Raw genomic sequence first — 19,520 nt, forward strand, 5'->3', positions numbered from 1 at the left:
AATTTGGATTACAAGCAGGCAGTGAGACTAAATAGTTGGTTTCTTCATCCATGAAGAAGGCATGCTGGATAAGACAGTAAACAGAAATAATTGAAGGAGACTCTCAGATTTTGAGGTTGATGGGATATTAGATGACAGGGAGAGATTACTGATATAAGAAGGTTTTTGTTACTAGTATATTCTTGTAGTTAGAAATCGTGAGTTAGAAGTCTTTACAAACAATGTGTTGATGTGCGAAGCTTTGTTAGATGTAGCAGGAAGATAAATCATCTTTGCAGTGCTTGCTGTTAGCTTGTCACGACTGTAATTTACAGGGATTTTCTTTTATTTAAATAAGTGTTTCCTTTAAAAGCATTCCGATAGTTTACAGAGCGGAAGATGAAGTGGCAGCGAATGCTCTGAAATAGAACTGTTTCATTGCAAGTGCTTCATTTCAAGTAAGGATTTGTTCAGACTGTGAAGAATGGCTGAGCTGCAGTGGAAGGATTCCTTGGCAACATAAATTGGAAGAGTTCTGCTAGGAAAATGTTGGGTTGAATATACAAGGAGGCACCAGAATTGGAGAAACATATCAGGCAGTATCAGCTTCACAAACATATAGTGTAAGTCTGCATTGTTTGTAGTAGGCATCAGAAATTCAAACTGATCAGCAGCCATCATTCATGCTGTTAAATTATTTGACAAAAAAGAACCTTCTGGAGATTGTATTCAAAACAGAATATCACTTATGAAGATAGGAATTAAAGAACAAACTGATCTCTTGTGTGAAAACTCCCACTTTAATGATACATAGCGTGTTATTAAGGAAAAGCAATTGGGTGCTGGACATTGTGTTCACTTCTGTTAGTTTTCCTTCTGGAGCTGATAAGACTGTTTCACAACCTGACTCCTTTATTCAGGTATACCTTTATTCCATGCTTTGTAGCAACTTCTGGGGCAAAAAATTATATATATATATATATATATATTTCATTTGTCCAACCTTCCTACTAGTAGACCTAAGAGGAGACAGTTTTCCTCTGCCCAGTAGTCTTCCTGGCTTGATGTTCCACTCCCAATAGTGATTGATGTAGAAAGGTGTGATTCATCAGAAATCTCTTCACTGAATGGAAGATCTTCCTGATCTCATGGTGGCTGCACAGTGTCTTGGCATACACACACTGGTTGAAATTTCCTCATGCTATCTACTTTATTGCAATGGCGAATCTTGCTTTATCTATCTTTCTGCCAAGTATGCTGAGATTCTGATTATGCCATAGGATCTCAGTTGCCTGATCATCTTGATGATATGTAAGTATTGCTTAGTTCTGAGCTTGCCTGTGAGCTCCAAGGTTAATCCGTGTTCTCTTGGAAAACTGATGTTCTGTCCATGATCTAAACAGCTACTGAGGAGCCTTTGATTTGAGGGTTTGAACACAAGCTGTTAAAACACTGCAGTGTTTCCAAGTCGCTCTTTAGCCAGGGGAATACAGATTAGGAGCAGCCACTAACATTGAATTGACAGTTCTCCTAAACACTTTTTTTTTTTACGTGCGTGATCAAGTTCCATTAATCATGTTTTAGACACAAACACTGGCTCATTCCACTTAATTCTTTATCAAGACAACACTGTATATCTAGAAGTAAGCTTGTCCAGGCTGAAGGATACATCAGTCCTCACCATTGGAGGGTGGGCAGCAGGACTCCCTGAAAGACCTTCTACGTTATTCCCCTACTTTCAATTTCTTACTCAATTCTCTGAGTTCATCTGAGCTCTTGCTGTCAAGATAAGATTAATTGTTATGAACTGGGAGACAGTTCTTGCTTATTAGTCTCTTTATATGGGAAGAGAGAATTGCTTTTGGGATATTCTACAATATGGGGTAGGTAGACTTGGACAGCAGTGATTCCCCAATTGAGGTCCTTTATTGAGAAGCTCTTGGTGAAATGAAGTGTTAGAAGGTGTATTTTCTAGACTTTGTTTTCTTTCCTTTTTCTCTTTTCCTATGAGTTTTTTAGGTGTAACAAGACACACAAGTTCATACTCTCCCAGCTTGCTAACTGAGGAGAAATGCAGGATAATATTTTAAGAAACATTCCCTGTCAGAATATTTCTAGAGCGGTGGAGTGATAAATATCAAATCAACTGAAGACCAAGAATTTAATTTTTCCCATCTGAGCCAATCTACGATGCTTTTTATCTTGACAAAAAATTGATATTTTATCCCTTTGATAATGGGAGGCTCTGATTTCACTTCCTTTTAATATATCTCATTTCTTATGAGCCATTCCCTGAGGAAGACCTCAAGTCAGAGGCAGAGATGGATCTGTACCTCTTAAAGACACAACCCATGTTTAAGAATGAGCACTGCTTTATGCTGCTGGTGGGATTAGGTGGGTTTAAATTCTTCTCTTTACTACAGAATGTGTCTCACGTAGAGCAGAAGAGCTCGAGGGACTACACAACACAGCTTGTTTCCCTGTTAAATTTGGCTGGTAGTCCCAATGGTGAAAGAAATAGTGACAGGTGCTCTGTTTTCCACGCCCATCGTAGGGCCAACAGGTATCATTTCATGTCCCACGCTGATCTTAGCTTCATGGAGTAAAGAAACACTGGGCAAAACATTGAATCATTTGCACACCGTTCCTCACCTGCCCAGATTCCCACAAGGTGCTTTTCCAGAAAAAAATAAGGGCTTCAGGGGTAGATCCATAGGAATGAGTAAGAAAACAAATGCCTGTCGGGTTATCTCTGTCTCCAGCCTCTGTGAGGCTGTTATGTACAGAATGGCTTCTAGTGCTCAGGGCAATGTATATTTAATGTTAACTTCTACTTCTCCACGGGGGAAACTCTTCCATATAATTCACTGATATTCAACTTCTGCAAAGTTTCGTCCTGTTAACCCTGGCTTCGCCATAGTTGAGTGTTCTAAGCAACTACTTTTGGTACTGTGCCTGTTCTCTGAGTGATGGCAATGAAGGGCAGGGGAATGCTGCACTGGGGTGAAGGCTGTCTCTCATAAGGAGAAGAAATGGGTTGAGGTGTAAGTCAGCGTGAGAGACGTTTACTCCTGGAGTGTGCCCTGGGTGCATCCTATTGTTTGTGATCGCTACTGCAGACTGTCCATCTGCTACCCTTGATTTCTACAGAGAAGCTATTAATGACATCCACAGAGCTGGGGATGTGGCCCATGGGCAGCTTATGGCTCAGAATTCAAAGCTCTGCTGCTCTGCCCTGAAGATGCAAAGTCAGCTTGATCCCTTTAGGGATCTCAGATAGGCAGAGGTTTCTCTAGCTGAGAATGTCACCAGAAAGTGCAGAGGAGTTGTTGTTCTCACAATATAGAAATATGCCCTGCAAATGAGATAGATGGGCTATGAGTGAGCAGTGTATGTGTAGGATAAAATGCAAAATAAAGGGTGAAAATATTGCTGTTTTGAGGCTGAAACCTTATTAAAGTCCTGTCTGTCCGATTTGGGCAAATTCTTTCTAAAGTATCATGTGTCACCAAAATCCCATTAAACTGTCACATAAATTATCAGAGTTTCCTTTTCCCATCAGCGTGGATTACCCAGGGAGATATTTTTATGACAATGGAAACTTTCTCAGTCTGCTTCTCCTGCCTGATTTCATTTCAGATGAAATCCTTCTCTCAGAAAATAGCCAGTGGATTTCATAGCTCTGTGGATTTCTTTGCTTTGCCTTTGCAGCACTTATCCTGCAGGTCTCTGCTGCTCTCGTGTCCTGCCTATACTTCATTTTACGTATGGGACAGTTTAGGGCAATGGTTCCACTGCTTTGCTCATCCTGAATGAGCATATTGTTGCAGTCTGTTTTATGGATCTCCAGTGTCTTCTGCATCTGCTGACTGCATCTTCTACTGTTTCTACAAGGCAATCTATGTTTTTCTCACATAGACTGAAAAACATATGGACTGATGATTAGTAGTAGAAAATACATGCTAGTAGGAAATACTTGGATACCTGAAATTACCTGGTGCTGCAGGAAAAAAAATAATCTCAAGCCAATCTCAGGATCCAAGAGTTGGTTTCAGTGGTATAGAGGGCATTCTTGGACCTAATTTCTAAACCTGTAGCTAGGATGACCTATGTGATAATAGACTTAGGACTGATTCTACTCTGAGCTCTGTGGTGGAGTATCTTCATACAGAACTTTTATAGACAAAGACTAGCGGGAGGGTAGTGTAAATATGGAGGCACACATGAATGCAGTCAAGTTACTGTAGATAGGTTTAGCAGATAGACAATAACACTGTTGTTTCTTCTCTGTTCATCTTTCCTTTTCTAGCTTAAAATCCATTTTCCCTAATTTTCTTAATACATTGTTAACACCAAACATGTTATCGTTCCTTAATGGCTTTTTCACCAGTTTAAATTTTTAAACTTTGGTGGCCAGCAGTAGACACCATACTTAAGCAAGTTGTTTTTGTTCATTGGGTTGAACAAGGTGGGGAAAAAAAGACCAATAGAACAGCATTACTTGTGTTAGCTGAGACATTGATGTTAGTGTGTCCCAGAAGGAGAAATGTCATTTTTGGGAATTTATTTACATCATCAGCTCATCCAGTATAATCCCCAGTTGTTTTTGGCAGTAATCCTTGCTAGCCAGCTATCCTCCGTCTTAATTTGATTCCGATGGAATTTGTCTCAATACTCTGTCTCTGGATATTGCCGCCAGGCTAGACTGAGAATGTGTGGCATACAATCGTGGATGGGAACGTTCTTACCCTACAGTAAATGCAAGGTTAGTTTGTGATGAGTACCTGTGAAGCTAACATTAGCAGCAATATAATAGGTATGCAGTTTAAATTTTGAAACTCAGTTGTATATGCATAGCTCAGAGGACTGGCAGAGTGAGATAAAGAATGCCAATGAATGTTGAGTTGCATATCTGGTTCAAAATGCAGTGGTTGTAATATCATGCTATACTAATGCAGATGCAACTGCTTAGATGGAGATGTTAGTTAAAAACTTAAACAGTATTCAAAGCATTGAGGACTTTAAGCACTGTGGTTTCTCAGCAATGAGGTTCCTAAGCATTGAGGTTTCTAACCAATGAGGATTCTAAGCTAAGCATTGAGGATTCTACGCATTGTGGTTTCTAAGCATTGAGGATTCTAAGTTAAGCATTGAGTATGCTGAGCATTGAGTATGCTAAGCATCGAGGATTCTAAGTATTGAGGTTTCTAAGTGTTGAGGATTCTAAGCTAAACATTGAGGAATCTAAGTACTGAGTATTCTAATCATTAAGGATTCTAAACATTGAGGATTCTAAGCTAAGCATAGAGAATGCTAAGCGTTGAGGTTTCTAAGCATTGAGGATTTGAAGCTAAGCATTGAGGATGCTAAGCATTGAGGATGCAAAGCACTGAAGATTCTAAGCTAAGCATTGAGGATTCTAAGTATTCTGTATTCTAATCATTAAGGTTTCTAACCATTGAGGATTTTAACCACATAGGTTTCTAAGCAATGAGGTTCCTAAGCATTGAGAATTCTAAGCAAAGCATTGAAGATTTTAAGCATTGAGGTTTCTAAGCAATGAGGATTCTAAGCATTGAGGTTTCTAAGAATTAAGGTTTCTAAGCAAGGAGGATGCTAAGCATTAATGTTTGTAAGCATTGAGGATGCAAATCATTGAGGATGCAAAGCATTGCGGTTTCTAAGCAGGGAAGTTTCTAAGCATTGAGGTTTTTTAGCTAAGAAAACAGGATGCTAAGCATTGAGCTTTCTAAGCATTAAGGATTCTAAGCATTGAGGATTCTAAGCTAAGCATTGAGGATGTTAAGCATTGAGGTTTCTAAACTTTGAGTATGCTAAGCATTGAGGATTCTAAGCACTGAGTAAGCAAGGAGATTTCTAAGCATGGAGGAATCTGAGCATTGTGGATTCTGAGCTAAGCAATGACGATTCTAGGCATTGAGGTTTCTAAGCATTGAGGAATCTAAGCATTCAGGTTTCTAAGCACTGAGGTTTCTAAGCTTTAAGGACTTTATGCATTGAGATTTCTAAACATTAAGGACGCTAAGCATTGAGGATTCTAATCATCAAAGGTTTCTAAGCATTGATGTTTCTAAGCATTGAGGATGCTAAGCATTGAGGATTCTAAGCATTGAGGATGATAAGCAATAAGGACTCTATGCATTGAGGATTCTAAGCGTTCAGGTTTCTAAGCATTGAGGTTTCTAAAAATAAAGGACTATAAGCATTGAGGTTTCTATGCTTTAAGGGCTCTACGCCTTGAGGATTCTACGCCCTGAGGATTCTACGCCCTGAGGATTCTACGCCTTGGGGATTCTACGCCTTGGGGATTCTACGCCTTGAGGATTCTACGCCTTGAGGATTCTACGCCTTGGGGATTCTACGCCCTGAGGATTCTACGCCCTGAGGATTCTACGCCTTGAGGATTCTACGCTAAGCATTGAGGACTCTAAGCATTGACGTTTCCAATCATTAAGGATACTAAGCATTGAGGTATCTAAGCCATGAGGATTCTAAGCATTGATGATTCTAATCTAAGCATTGAGGATGCTAAGTTTTGAGGTTTCTAAGTTTTAAGGACTCTGTGCATTGAGGTTGCTAAGCACCGAGGATTCTAAGCATTGAGTATTCTAAGCTAAGCATTGAGGATGCTAAGCATTGAGGATGCTAAGGATTGAGTTGTTTAAGCATTGAGGATTGTAAGCAAAGCATTGAGGATTCAAAGCTTTAAGGTTTCTAAGCATTGAGGATTCTACCCAAAGCATTGAGGATGCTAAACATTGAGGATGCTAAGGATTAAGGATTCTAAGCATTGAGGTTTCTAAGCATTGAGGATTCTAATCTAAGCATTGTGGATGCTAAGCATTGAGGATGCTAAGCATTGCGGATTCTAAGCATTGAGGATGCTAAGTATTGAGGCTGCTGAGCTTTGAGAATGGAAAGCAATGAAGATTCTAAGCATTGAGGGTTCTAAGCATTGATGATTCTATGCTATGCATTGAGCATGCTATGCCATGAGGTTTCTAAGCCTTGAGGTTTCTAAGCTGAGCATTGAGGATTCTAAGCATTGAGGTTTCTATGCATTAACGACTCTATGCATTGAGCTTTCTAAGCAGTGAGGTTTCTAAGCATTGAGGATTCTAAACATTGACGTTTCTATGCTTTAAGTTTTCTATGCATTGAGGTTGCTAAGCATTAAGGACTCTATGCATTGTGGTTTCTAAGCTTTGTGGTTTCTATGCAATAAGGTTTCTCATCGTTGAGGATTCTAAGCAATGAGGTTTCTAAGCATTGAGGTTTCTAAGCTTTGAGGTTTTTAAGCATTGAGGATGGTACACATTGAGGATTCTAAGCTAAGCACTGAGGACTCTATGCATTGAAGTTTCTAAGCATTGAGTTTTCTAAGCATTGAGGATTCTAAGCATTGAGGGTTCTAAGCATTGAGGACTCTATGCATTGACGTTTCTAAGCATTGAGCTTTCTAAGCATTAAGGACTCTTTTCATTGAGGATTCTAAGCATTGGGGATTCTATGCATTGAGGATACTAAGCATTCAAGATGCTAAGCATTGAGGATTCTAAGGTAAACATTGAGGGTTCTAAGCATTGACGATTCTAAGCACTGAGGATACTAGGTTAAGCATTGTGGGTTCTATGAATTGAGGTTTCTAAGCATAAATGTTTCAAGCATTAAGGACTCTGTGCATTGAGGTTTCTAATCATTAAGGATGCTAAGCATTGAGGATGCTAAGCATTACGGATTCTAAGACATAAAGATTCTATGCATTGAGGATTGCAAGGTTTGAGAATGCTAAGCACTGAGGATTCTAAGCATTGAGGATTCTAAGCATTAAGGACTCTAATCTTTGGGGATTCTAAGCATTGAGGATTTTAGGCATTGAGGATTCTGAGCATAGCATTGTGGATTCCAAGTATTGAGGATTCTAAGCATTAACGACTCAATGCATTGAGGTTTCGAAGCATTGAGGGTGCTGAGCAATGAGGATGCTAAGCAATGAGGATTCTAAGCTTTGAGGTTTCTAAGCCTTAAGAAGTCTAAGTACTGAGCTTTCTAAGCATTGAGGATTCTAAGCATTAAGGACGCTATGCAGTGAGGTTTCTTAGCATTAAGGATGCTAAGGATTGAGGTTTCAAAGCAAGAAAGTTTCTCAGCGTTGAGGATTCTAAGGAATGCGGATTCTACGCATTGAGAATTCTATGCATTCAGGTTTATAAGCTAAGCATTGAGGATGCTGTGCATTGAAGATTCTAAGCATTGAGGATTCTAAGCTATGCACTGAGGTTTCTAAGCATTAGGGATGCTAAGCATTGAGGTTTCAAAGCAATAAGTTTTCTCAGCGTTGAGGATTCTACGCATTGAGGATTCTATGGAATGAGGTTTCAAAGCAAAGAATGGAGGATGCTAAGCAATGAGGTTTCTAATCATTGAATATTCTAAGCTAAGCATTGAGCATACTAAGGATTGAGGATGCTAAGCATTACGGTTTCTAAGCATTGAGGATTCTAAGCTATGCAGTGACGATGCTAAGTATTGAGGTTTCTAAGCTTTAAGGGCTCTAATCATTGGGGGGATTCTAAGCATTGAGGATTCTAGGCATTGAAGGTTCTAAGTTGAGCATTGAGGATGCTAAGCGTTGAGGATTCTAAGCATTGAGGATTCGAAGATTAAGGATTCTAAGCATTGAGGATTCTATGCATTGAGGATTCTAAGGTATGAATTGAGGATGCTATGCATTGAGGTTTCTAAGCATTAAGGACTGTACGCATTGAGGTTTGTAAGCATTAGGGATGCTAAGCATTGAGGTTTCCAAGCAATAAAATTTCTCAGCGTAGAGGATTCTAAGGTATGAGGATTCTACGCATTGAGATTTCTAAGCAATGCATGGAGGATGCTAAGCACTGAGGATTCTAAGCATTGAGGATTCTAAGCTAAGCATAGAGCATACTAAGGATTGAGGATGCTAAGTATTGAGGTTTCTAAGCATTAAGGACTCTGTGCATTGAGGATTCTAAGCATTGAGGATTCTAAGCATTGAGGATTCTAAGCTAAGCATAGAGCATACTAAGGATTGAGGATGCTAAGCATTGAGGTTTCTAAGCATTGGGTATTCTACGCATTGAGGATGCTAAGCACTGAGGATTCTAAGCATTGAGGTTTCTAAGCACTGAGGATTCTAAGCTAAGCACTGAGGATGCTAAGTATTGAGGTTTCTAAGCATTAAGGACTCTGTGCATTGAGGTTTCTAAGCATTGAGGATCCTGAGCTTTGAGGATTCTAAGCTAAGCATTGAGGATGCTAAGCATTGAGGACGCTAAGCATTAAAGATGCTAAGCATTGAGTATTCTAAGCATTGAGGATTGTAAGCTATGCATTGAGGATTCTAAACATTGAGGATGTTAAGCATTGAGGATTCTAAGCATTCAGGTCTCTAAGCTATGCACTGAGGATTCTAAGCATTGAGGATTCTAAGCATTGAGGATTCTAAGCATTGAGGATTCTAAGCTAGGCATTGAGGATGCTAAGCATTGAGGATGCTAAGCATTGAGGATTCTAAGCATTGAGGATTCTAAGCCAAGCATTGAGTTTTCTAATATTTGAGGTTTCTAAACATTAAGGCCTCTATGCATTGAGGTTTGAAAGCATTAGGGATGCTAAGCATTGAGGTTTCAGAGCAATAAAATTTCTAAGCAATGAGGATTCTGCGCATTGAGGTTTCTAAGCAATGCATGGAGGATGCTAAGCATTGAGGTTCCTAAGCAGTGAGGATTCTGAGCTTTGAGGATTCTAAGCTAAGCATTGAGGATGCTAAGCATTGAGGATGCTAAGCAATGAGGATGCTAAGCATTGAGGATGCTAAGCATTGAGGATTCTAAGCATTGAGGATTCTAAGCTATGCATGGAGGATTCTAAGCATTGAGGATTCTAAGCATTGAGGATTCTAAGCCAAGCATTGAGTTTTCTAATCTTTGAGGTTTCTAAGCATTAAGGCCTCTATGCATTGAGGTTTGTAAGCATTTGGGATGCTAAGCAATGAGGTTTCAAAGAATAAAATTTCTCAGCATTGACGTTTGTAACCATTGAGGATTCTAAGCATTGAGGATTCTAAGCTAAGCATAGAGCATACAAAGGATTGAGGATGCTAAGCATTGAGGTTTCTAAGTATTGGGGATTCTACGCATTGAGGATGCTAAGCACTGAGGATTATAAGCATTGAGGTTTTTAAGCAGTGAGGATTCTAGGCATTGAGGATTCTAGGCATTGAGGATTCTAAGCATTGAGGATTCTAAGACAGACATTGAGGATTCTAAGCATTGAGGATTCTAAGCATTGAGGATTATAAGCATTGAGGTTTTTAAGCAGTGAGGATTCTATGCTAAGCACTGAGGATGCTAAGTATTGAGGTTTCTAAGCATTAAGGACTCTGTGCATTGAGGTTTCTAAGCACTGAGGTTTCTAAGCATTGAGGTTTCTAAGCATTGAGGATTCTAGGCATTGAGGATTCTAAGCATTGAGGATTCTAAGCTAGACATTGAGGATTCTAAGCAATGAGGATTCTAAGCATTGAGGATTCTAAGCATTGAGGATGCTAAGCATTGAGGATACTAAGCATTGAGGATGCTAAGCATTGAGGATTCTAACCCAAGCATTGAGTTTTCTAATCTTTGAGGTTTCTAAACATTAAGGCCTCTATGCACTCAGGTTTGTAAGCATTAGGGATGCTAAGCATTGAGGTTTCAGAGCAATAAAATTTCTAAGCAATGAGGATTCTACGCATTGAGGTTTCTAAGCAATGCATGGAGGATGCTAAGCATTGAGGTTCCTAAGCAGTGAGGATTCTGAGCTTTGAGGATTCGAAGCTAAGCAATGAGGATGCTAAGCAATGAGGATGCTAAGCATTGAGGATTCTAAGCTATGTAATGGGGATGCTAAGCATTGAGGATTCTAAGCACTGAGGATTCTAATCTAAGCATAGAGCATACTAAGGATTGAGGATGCTAAGCATTGAGGTTTCTAAGCATTGGGGATTCTACTCTTTGAGGATGCTAAGCACTGAGGATTATAAGCTTTCTGGTTTGTAAGCAGTGAGGATTCTATGGTAAGCACTGAGGATGCTAAGTATTGAGGTTTCTAAGCATTAAGGACTCTGTGCCTTGAGGTTTCTAAGCATTGAGGATCCTGAGCTTTGAGGATTCTAAGCATTGAGGATGCTAAGCATTGAGGATGCTAAGCTTTGAGGATTCTAAGCATTGAGGATTCTAAGCATTGAGGATTCTAAGCTAAGCATAGAGCATACTAAGGATTGAAGATGCTAAGCATTGAGGATTCTAAGCATTGAGGATTCTAAGCCAAGCATTGAGGATTCTAAGCATTGAGGATTCTAAGCATTGAGGATTCTAAGCATTGAGGTTTGTAAGCATTTGGGATGCTAAGCAATGAGGTTTCAAACAATAAAATTTCTCAGCATTGAGGTTTGTAAGCATTGGGGATTCTAAGCATTGAGGATTCTAAGCTAAGCATAGAGCATACTAAGGATTGAGGATGCTAAGCATTGAGGTTTCTAAGGATTGGCGATTCTACACATTGAGGATGCTAAGCACTGAGGATTATAAGCATTGAGGTTTCTAAGCAGTTAGGATTCTAAGCTAAGCACTGAGGATGCTAAGTATTGAGGTTTCTAAGCATTAAGGACTCTGTGCATTGAGGTTTCTAAGCATTGAGGATCCTGAGCTTTGAGGATTCTAAGATATGCATTGAGGATGCTAAGCATTGAGGCTGTGAAGCATTGAGGATGCTAAGCATTGAGTTTTGTAAGCTAAGCATTGTGGATGCTAAGCATTGAGGATTCTAAGCATTGAGGATTCTAAGCATTGAGGATTCTAATCTAGGCATTGAGGATTCTAAGCATTGAGGATTGTAAGCTAGGCATTGAGGATTCTAAGCATTGAGGATTCTAAGCATTGAGGTTTCTAAGCAAAGCTTTGAGGATTCTAAGCATTGAGGATTCTAAGCATTGAGGACGCTAAGCATTGAGGATTCTAAGCATTGAGGATTCTAAGCATTGTGGACTCTAAGCATTGAGGATTCTAAGCATTGAGGATTCTAAGCATTGAGGTTTCTAAGCAAAGCATTGAGGATGCTAAGCATTGAGGATGCTAAGCATTGAGGATGCTAAGCATTGAGGATTCTAAGCATTGAAGATTCTATGCATTGAGGATGCTAAGCATTGAGATGCTAAGCATTGAGGATGCTAAGCATTGAGGATTCTAAGCCAAGCATTGAGTTTTCTAATCTTTGTTGTTTCTAAACATTAAGGCCTCTATGCATAGAGGTTTGTAAGCATTAGGGTTGCTAAGCATTGAGGTTTCAGAGCAATAAAATTTCTAAGCAATGAGGATTCTGCGCATTGAGGTTTCTAAGCAATGCATGGAGGATGCTAAGCATTGAGGTTCCTATGCAGTGAGGATTCTGAGCTTTGAGGATTCTATGCTAAGCAATGAGGATGTAAGCAATGAGGATGCTAAGCAATGAGGATGCTAAGCATTGAGGATGCTAAGCATTGAGGATTCTAAGCATTGAGGTTTCTAAGCTAAGCATTGAGGATGCGAAGCATTGAGGATTCTAACTATTGAGGATTCTAAGCTATGCATGGAGGATTCTAAGCACTGAGGATTCTAAGCATTGAGGATTCTAAGCCAAGCATTGAGTTTTCTAATCTTTGAGGTTTCTAAGCATTAAGGCCTCTATGCATTGAGGTTTGTAAGCATTTGGGATGCTATGCAATGAGGTTTCAAACAATAAAATTTCTCAGCATTGAGGTTTGTAAGCATTGAGGATTCTAAGCATTGAGGATTCTAAGCTAAGCATAGAGCATACTAAGAATTTAGGATGCTAAGCATTGAGGATTCTAAGCATTGAGGATTCTAAGCTATGCATTGAGGATTCAGAACATTGAGGATGTTAAGCATTGAGGATTCTAAGCATTGAGTTTTCTAAGCTAAGCATTGAGGATGCTAAGCATTGAGGATTCTAAGCATTGAGGATTCTAAGCATTGAGGATTCTAAGCATTGAGGATTCTAAGCATTTAGGATTCTAATCTAGGCATTGAGGATTCTAAGCATTGAGGATTCTAAGCCTTGAGGATTCTAAGCATTGAGGTTTCTAAGCTGAGCATGGAGGATTCTAAGTATTGAGGATGCTAAGCATTGAGGATGCTAAGCTTTGAGGATTCTAAGCATTGAGGATTCTAAGCATTGAGGATTCTAAGCTAAGCATAGAGCATACTAAGGATTGAAGATGCTAAGCATTGAGGATTCTAAGCATTGAGGATTCTAAGCCAAGCATTGAGGATTCTAAGCATTGAGGATTCTAAGCATTGAGGATTCTAAGCATTGAGGTTTGTAAGCATTTGGGATGCTAAGCAATGAGGTTTCAAACAATAAAATTTCTCAGCATTGAGGTTTGTAAGCATTGAGGATTCTAAGCATTGAGGATTCTAAGCTAAGCATAGAGCATACTAAGGATTGAGGATGCTAAGCATTGAGGTTTCTAAGGATTGGCGATTCTACACATTGAGGATGCTAAGCACTGAGGATTATAAGCATTGAGGTTTCTAAGCAGTTAGGATTCTAAGCTAAGCACTGAGGATGCTAAGTATTGAGGTTTCTAAGCATTAAGGACTCTGTGCATTGAGGTTTCTAAGCATTGAGGATCCTGAGCTTTGAGGATTCTAAGATATGCATTGAGGATGCTAAGCATTGAGGCTGTTAAGCATTGAGGATGCTAAGCATTGAGTTTTGTAAGCTAAGCATTGAGGATGCTAAGCATTGAGGATTCTAAGCATTGAGGATTCTAAGCATTGAGGATTCTAATCTAGGCATTGAGGATTCTAAGCATTGAGGATTGTAAGCTAGGCATTGAGGATTCTAAGCATTGAGGATTCTAAGCATTGAGGTTTCTAAGCAAAGCTTTGAGGATTCTAAGCATTGAGGATTCTAAGCATTGTGGACGCTAAGCATTGAGGATTCTAAGCATTGAGGATTCTAATCTAGGCATTGAGGATTCTAAGCATTGAGGATTCTAAGCATTGAGGTTTCTAAGCAAAGCATTGAGGATTCTAAGCATTGAGGATGCTAAGCATTGAGGATGCTAAGCATTGAGGATTCTAAGCATTGAGGATTCTATGCATTGAGGATGCTAAGCATTGAGATGCTAAGCATTGAGGATGCTAAGCATTGAGGATTCTAATCCAAGCATTGAGTTTTCTAATCTTTGTTGTTTCTAAACATTAAGGCCTCTATGCATAGAGGTTTGTAAGCATTAGGGTTGCTAAGCATTGAGGTTTCAGAGCAATAAAATTTCTAAGCAATGAGGATTCTGCGCATTGAGGTTTCTAAGCAATGCATGGAGGATGCTAAGCATTGAGGTTCCTATGCAGTGAGGATTCTGAGCTTTGAGGATTCTATGCTAAGCAATGAGGATGTAAGCAATAGGATGCTAAGCAATGAGGATGCTAAGCATTGAGGATGCTAAGCATTGAGGATTCTAAGCATTGAGGTTTCTAAGCTAAGCATTGAGGATGCGAAGCATTGAGGATTCTAACTATTGAGGATTCTAAGCTATGCATGGAGGATTCTAAGCATTGAGGATTCTAAGCATTGAGTTTTCTAAGCTAAGCATTGAGGATGCTAAGCATTGAGGATTCTAAGCATTGAGGATTCTAAGCATTGAGGATTCTAAGCATTGAGGATTCTAATCTAGGCATTGAGGATTCTAAGCATTGAGGATTCTAAGCATTGAGGATTCTAAGCATTGAGGTTTCTAAGCTAAGCATGGAGGATTCTAAGCATTGAGGATGCTAAGTATTGAGGATGCTAAGCATTGAGGATGCTAAGCATTGAGGATTCTAAGCATTGAGGATTCTAAGCATTGAGGATTCTAAGCATTGAGGATTCTAAGCATTGAGAATTCTAAGCTAGGCATTGAGGATTCTAAGCATTGAGGATTCTAAGCACTGAGGTTTCTAAGCAAAGCATTGAGGATGCTAAGCATTGAGGATGCTAAGCATTGAGGATGCTAAGCATTGAGGATGGTAAGCATTGAGGATTCTAAGCTTTGAGGATGCTAAGCATTGAGGATGGTAAGCATTGAGGATTCTAAGCATTGAGGATTCTAAGCTATGTAATGAGGATGCTTAGCATTGAGGATTCTAAGTATTGAGGATTCTAAGCATTGAGGATTCTAAGCTAGGCATTGAGGATTCTAAGCATTGAGGATTCTAAGCATTGAGGTTTCTAAGCTAAGCATGGAGGATTCTAAGCATTGAGGATGCTAAGCATTGAGGATGCTAAGCATTGAGGATGCTAAGCATTGAGGATGGTAAGCATTGAGGATTCTAAGCTTTGAGGATGCTAAGCATTTAGGATGCTAAGCATTGAGGATGCTAAGCATTGAGGATTCTAAGTATTGAGGTTTCTATGCTAAGCATTGAGGATGCGCAGCATTGAGGATTCTAACTATTGAGGATTCTAAGCAATGCATGGAGGATTCTAAGCATTGAGGATGCTAAGCATTCAGGATTCTAAGCATTGAGGATTCTAAGCATTGAAGATGCTAAGCATTGAGGATGGTAAGCATTGAGGATGCTAAGCATTGAGGATGGTAAGCATTGAGGATGCTAAGCAGTGAGGATTCTAAGCATAGAGCATACTAAGCATTGAGGATGCGAAGCATTGAGGATGCTAAGCATTGAGGATGCTAAGCATTGAGGATTCTAAGATTTGGGGATGCTAAGCATTGAGGATTCTAAGCATTGAGGATTCTAAGCATTGAGTATTCTAAGCATTGAGGATTCTAAGCATTGAGGATGCTAAGCACTGAGGATTCTAAGCATTCAGGTTTCTAAGCAGTGAGGATTCTAAGCTAAGCTTTTAGGATGCTAAGTATTGAGGTTTCTAAGCATTAAGGATTCTGTGCATTGAGGTTTCTAAGCATTGAGGATTCTAAGCATTGAGTTTTCTAAGCTAAGCATTGAGGATGCTAAGCATTGAGGATTCTAAGCATGGAGGATTCTAAGCATTGAGGATTCTAAGCATTGAGGTTTCTAAACAAAGCTTTGAGGATTCTAAGCGTTGAGGATTCTAAGCATTGAGGATGCTAAGCATTGAGGATGCTAAGCATTGAGGATTCTAAGCATTGAGGATTCTAAGCATTGTGGATGCTAAGCATTGAGGATTCTAAGCATTGAGGATTCTAATCTAGGCATTGAGGATTCTAAGCATTGAGGATTCTAAGCATTGAGGTTTCTAAGCAAAGCATTGAGGATTCTAAGCATTGAGGATGCTAAGCATTGAGGATGCTAAGCATTGAGGATTCTAAGCATTGAGGATTCTAGGCATTGAGGATGCAAAGCATTGAGGATGCTAAGCATTGAGGATGCTAAGCATTGAGGATTCTAAGCCAAGCATTGAGTTTTCTAATCTTTGTTGTTTCTAAACATTAAGGCCTCTATGCAATGAGGTTTGTAAGCATTAGGGTTGCTAAGCATTGAGGTTTCAGAGCAATAAAATTTCTAAGCAATGAGGATTCTGCGCATTGAGGTTTCTAAGCAATGCATGGAGGATGCTAAGCATTGAGGTTCCTATGCAGTGAGGATTCTGAGCTTTGAGGATTCTAAGCTAAGCAATGAGGATGCTAAGCAATGAGGATGCTAAGCAATGAGGTTTCTAAGCTAAGCATTGAGGATGCGAAGCATTGAGGATTCTAACTATTGAGGATTCTAAGCTATGCATGGAGGATTCTAAGCATTGAGGATTCTAAGCATTGAGGATTCTAAGCCAAGCATTGAGTTTTCTAATCTTTGAGGTTTCTAAGCATTAAGGCCTCTATGCATTGAGGTTTGTAAGCATTTGGGATGCTAAGCAATGAGGTTTCAAATAATAAAATTTCTCAGCATTGATGTTTGTAAGCATTGAGGATTCTAAGCATTGAGGATTCTAAGCACTGAGTTTTCTAAGCTAAGCATTGAGGATGCTAAGCATTGAGGATTCTAAGCATTGAGGATTCTAAGCATTGAGGATTCTAAGCATTTAGTATTCTAATCTAGGCATTGAGGATTCTAAGCATTGAGGATTCTAAGCATTGAGCATTCTAAGCATTGAGGTTTCTAAGCTGAGCATGAAGGATTCTAAGTATTGAGGATGCTAAGCATTCAGGATGCTAAGCATTGAGGATGCTAAGCATTGAGGATGCTAAGCATTGAGGATTCTAAGCATTGAGGATTCTAAGCATTGAGGTTTCTAAGCTAAGCATTGAGGATGCGAAGCATTGAGGATTCTAACTATTGAGGATTCTAAGCAATGCATGGAGAATGCTAAGCATTGAGGATTCTAAGCATTGAGTATTCTAAGCTATGCATGGAAGATTCTAAGCATTGAGGATTCTAAGCATAGAGGATTCTAAGCCAAGCATTGAGTTTTCTAATCTTTGAGGTTTCTAAGCATTAAGGCCTCTATGCATTGAGGTTTGCAAGCATTTGGGATGCTAAGCAATGACGTTTCAAACAATAAAATTTCTCAGCATTGAGGTTTGTAAGCATTGAGGATTCTAAGCATTGAGGATTCTAATCTAAGCATAGAGCATACTAAGGATTGAGGATGCTAAGCATTGAGGATTCTAAGCATTGAGGATTCTAAGCTAAGCATTGAGGATTCTAAACATTGAGGATGTTAAGCATTGAGGATTCTAAGCATTGAGGATTCTAAGCATTGAGTTTTCTAAGCTAAGCATTGAGGATGCTAAGCATTGAGGATTCTAAGCATTGAGGATTCTAAGCATTGAGGATTCTAAGCATTGAGGATTCTAAGCATTGAGGATTCTAATCTAGGCATTGAGGATTCTAAGCATTGAGGATTCTAAGCATTGAGGATTCTAAGCATTGAGGTTTCTAAGCTAAGCATGGAGGATTCTAAGCATTGAGGATGCTAAGTATTGAGGATGCTAAGCATTGAGGATGCTAAGCATTGAGGATTCTAAGCATTGAGGATTCTAAGCATTGAGGATTCTAAGCATTGAGGATTCTAAGCTAGGCATTGAGGATTCTAAGCATTGAGGATTCTAAGCACTGAGGTTTCTAAGCAAAGCATTGAGGATGCTAAGCATTGAGGATGCTAAGCATTGAGGATGCTAAGCATTGAGGATGGTAAGCATTGAGGATTCTAAGCTTTGAGGATGCTAAGCATTGAGGATGCTAAGCATTGAGGATTCTAAGCATTGAGGATTCTAAGCTATGTAATGAGGATGCTAAGCATTGAGGATTCTAAGTATTGAGGATTCTAAGCATTGAGGATTCTAAGCTAGGCATTGAGAATTCTAAGCATTGAGGATTCTAAGCATTGAGGTTTCTAAGCTAAGCATGGAGGATTCTAAGCATTGAGGATGCTAAGCATTGAGGATGCTAAGCATTGAGGATGGTAAGCATTGAGGATGGTAAGCATTGAGGATTCTAAGCTTTGAGGATGCTAAGCATTGAGGATGCTAAGCATTGAGGATTCTAAGTATTGAGGTTTCTATGCTAAGCATTGAGGATGCGAAGCATTGAGGATTCTAACTATTGAGGATTCTAAGCAATGCATGGAGGATTCTAAGCATTGAGGATTCTAAGCATTCAGGATTCTAAGCATTGAGGATTCTAAGCATTGAGGATGCTAAGCATTGAGGATGGTAAGCATTGAGGATGCGAAGCATTGAGGATGCTAAGCATTGAGGATGCTAAGCATTGAGGATTCTAAGATTTGGGGATGCTAAGCATTGAGGATTCTAAGCATTGAGGATTCTAAGCATTGAGTATTCTAAGCATTGAGGATTCTAAGCATTGAGGATGCTAAGCACTGAGGATTCTAAGCATTCAGGTTTCTAAGCAGTGAGGATTCTAAGCTAAGCTCTTAGGATGCTAAGTATTGAGGTTTCTAAGCATTAAGGATTCTGTGCATTGAGGTTTCTAAGCATTGAGGATTCTAAGCATTGAGTTTTCTAAGCTAAGCATTGAGGATGCTAAGCATTGAGGATTCTAAGCATGGAGGATTCTAAGCATTGAGGATTCTAAGCTATGAGGATTCTAAGCCAAGCATTGAATTTTCTAATCTTTGAGGTTTCTAAGCATTAAGGCCTCTATGCATTGAGGTTTCTAAGCATTTGGGATGCTAAGCAATGAGGTTTCAAACAATAAAATTTCTCAGCATTGAGGTTTGTAAGCATTGAGGATTCTAAGCATTGAGGATTCTAAGCTAAGCATAGAGCATACTAAGGATTGAGGATGCTAAGCATTGAGGATTCTAAGCATTGAGGATTCTAAGCTATGCATTGAGGATTCTAAACATTGAGGATGTTAAGCATTGAGGATTCTAAGCATTGAGATTTCTAAGCTAAGCATTGAGGATGCTAAGCATTGAGGATTCTAAGCATTGAGGATTCTAAGCTTTGAGGATTCTAAGCATTGAGGATTCTAAGCATTGAGGATTCTAAT

This window comes from Coturnix japonica, chromosome 13, assembly GCF_054131305.1.
Source record: "Coturnix japonica strain WE chromosome 13, WE-NBRP24, whole genome shotgun sequence".
Lineage (NCBI taxonomy): Eukaryota > Metazoa > Chordata > Aves > Galliformes > Phasianidae > Coturnix > Coturnix japonica.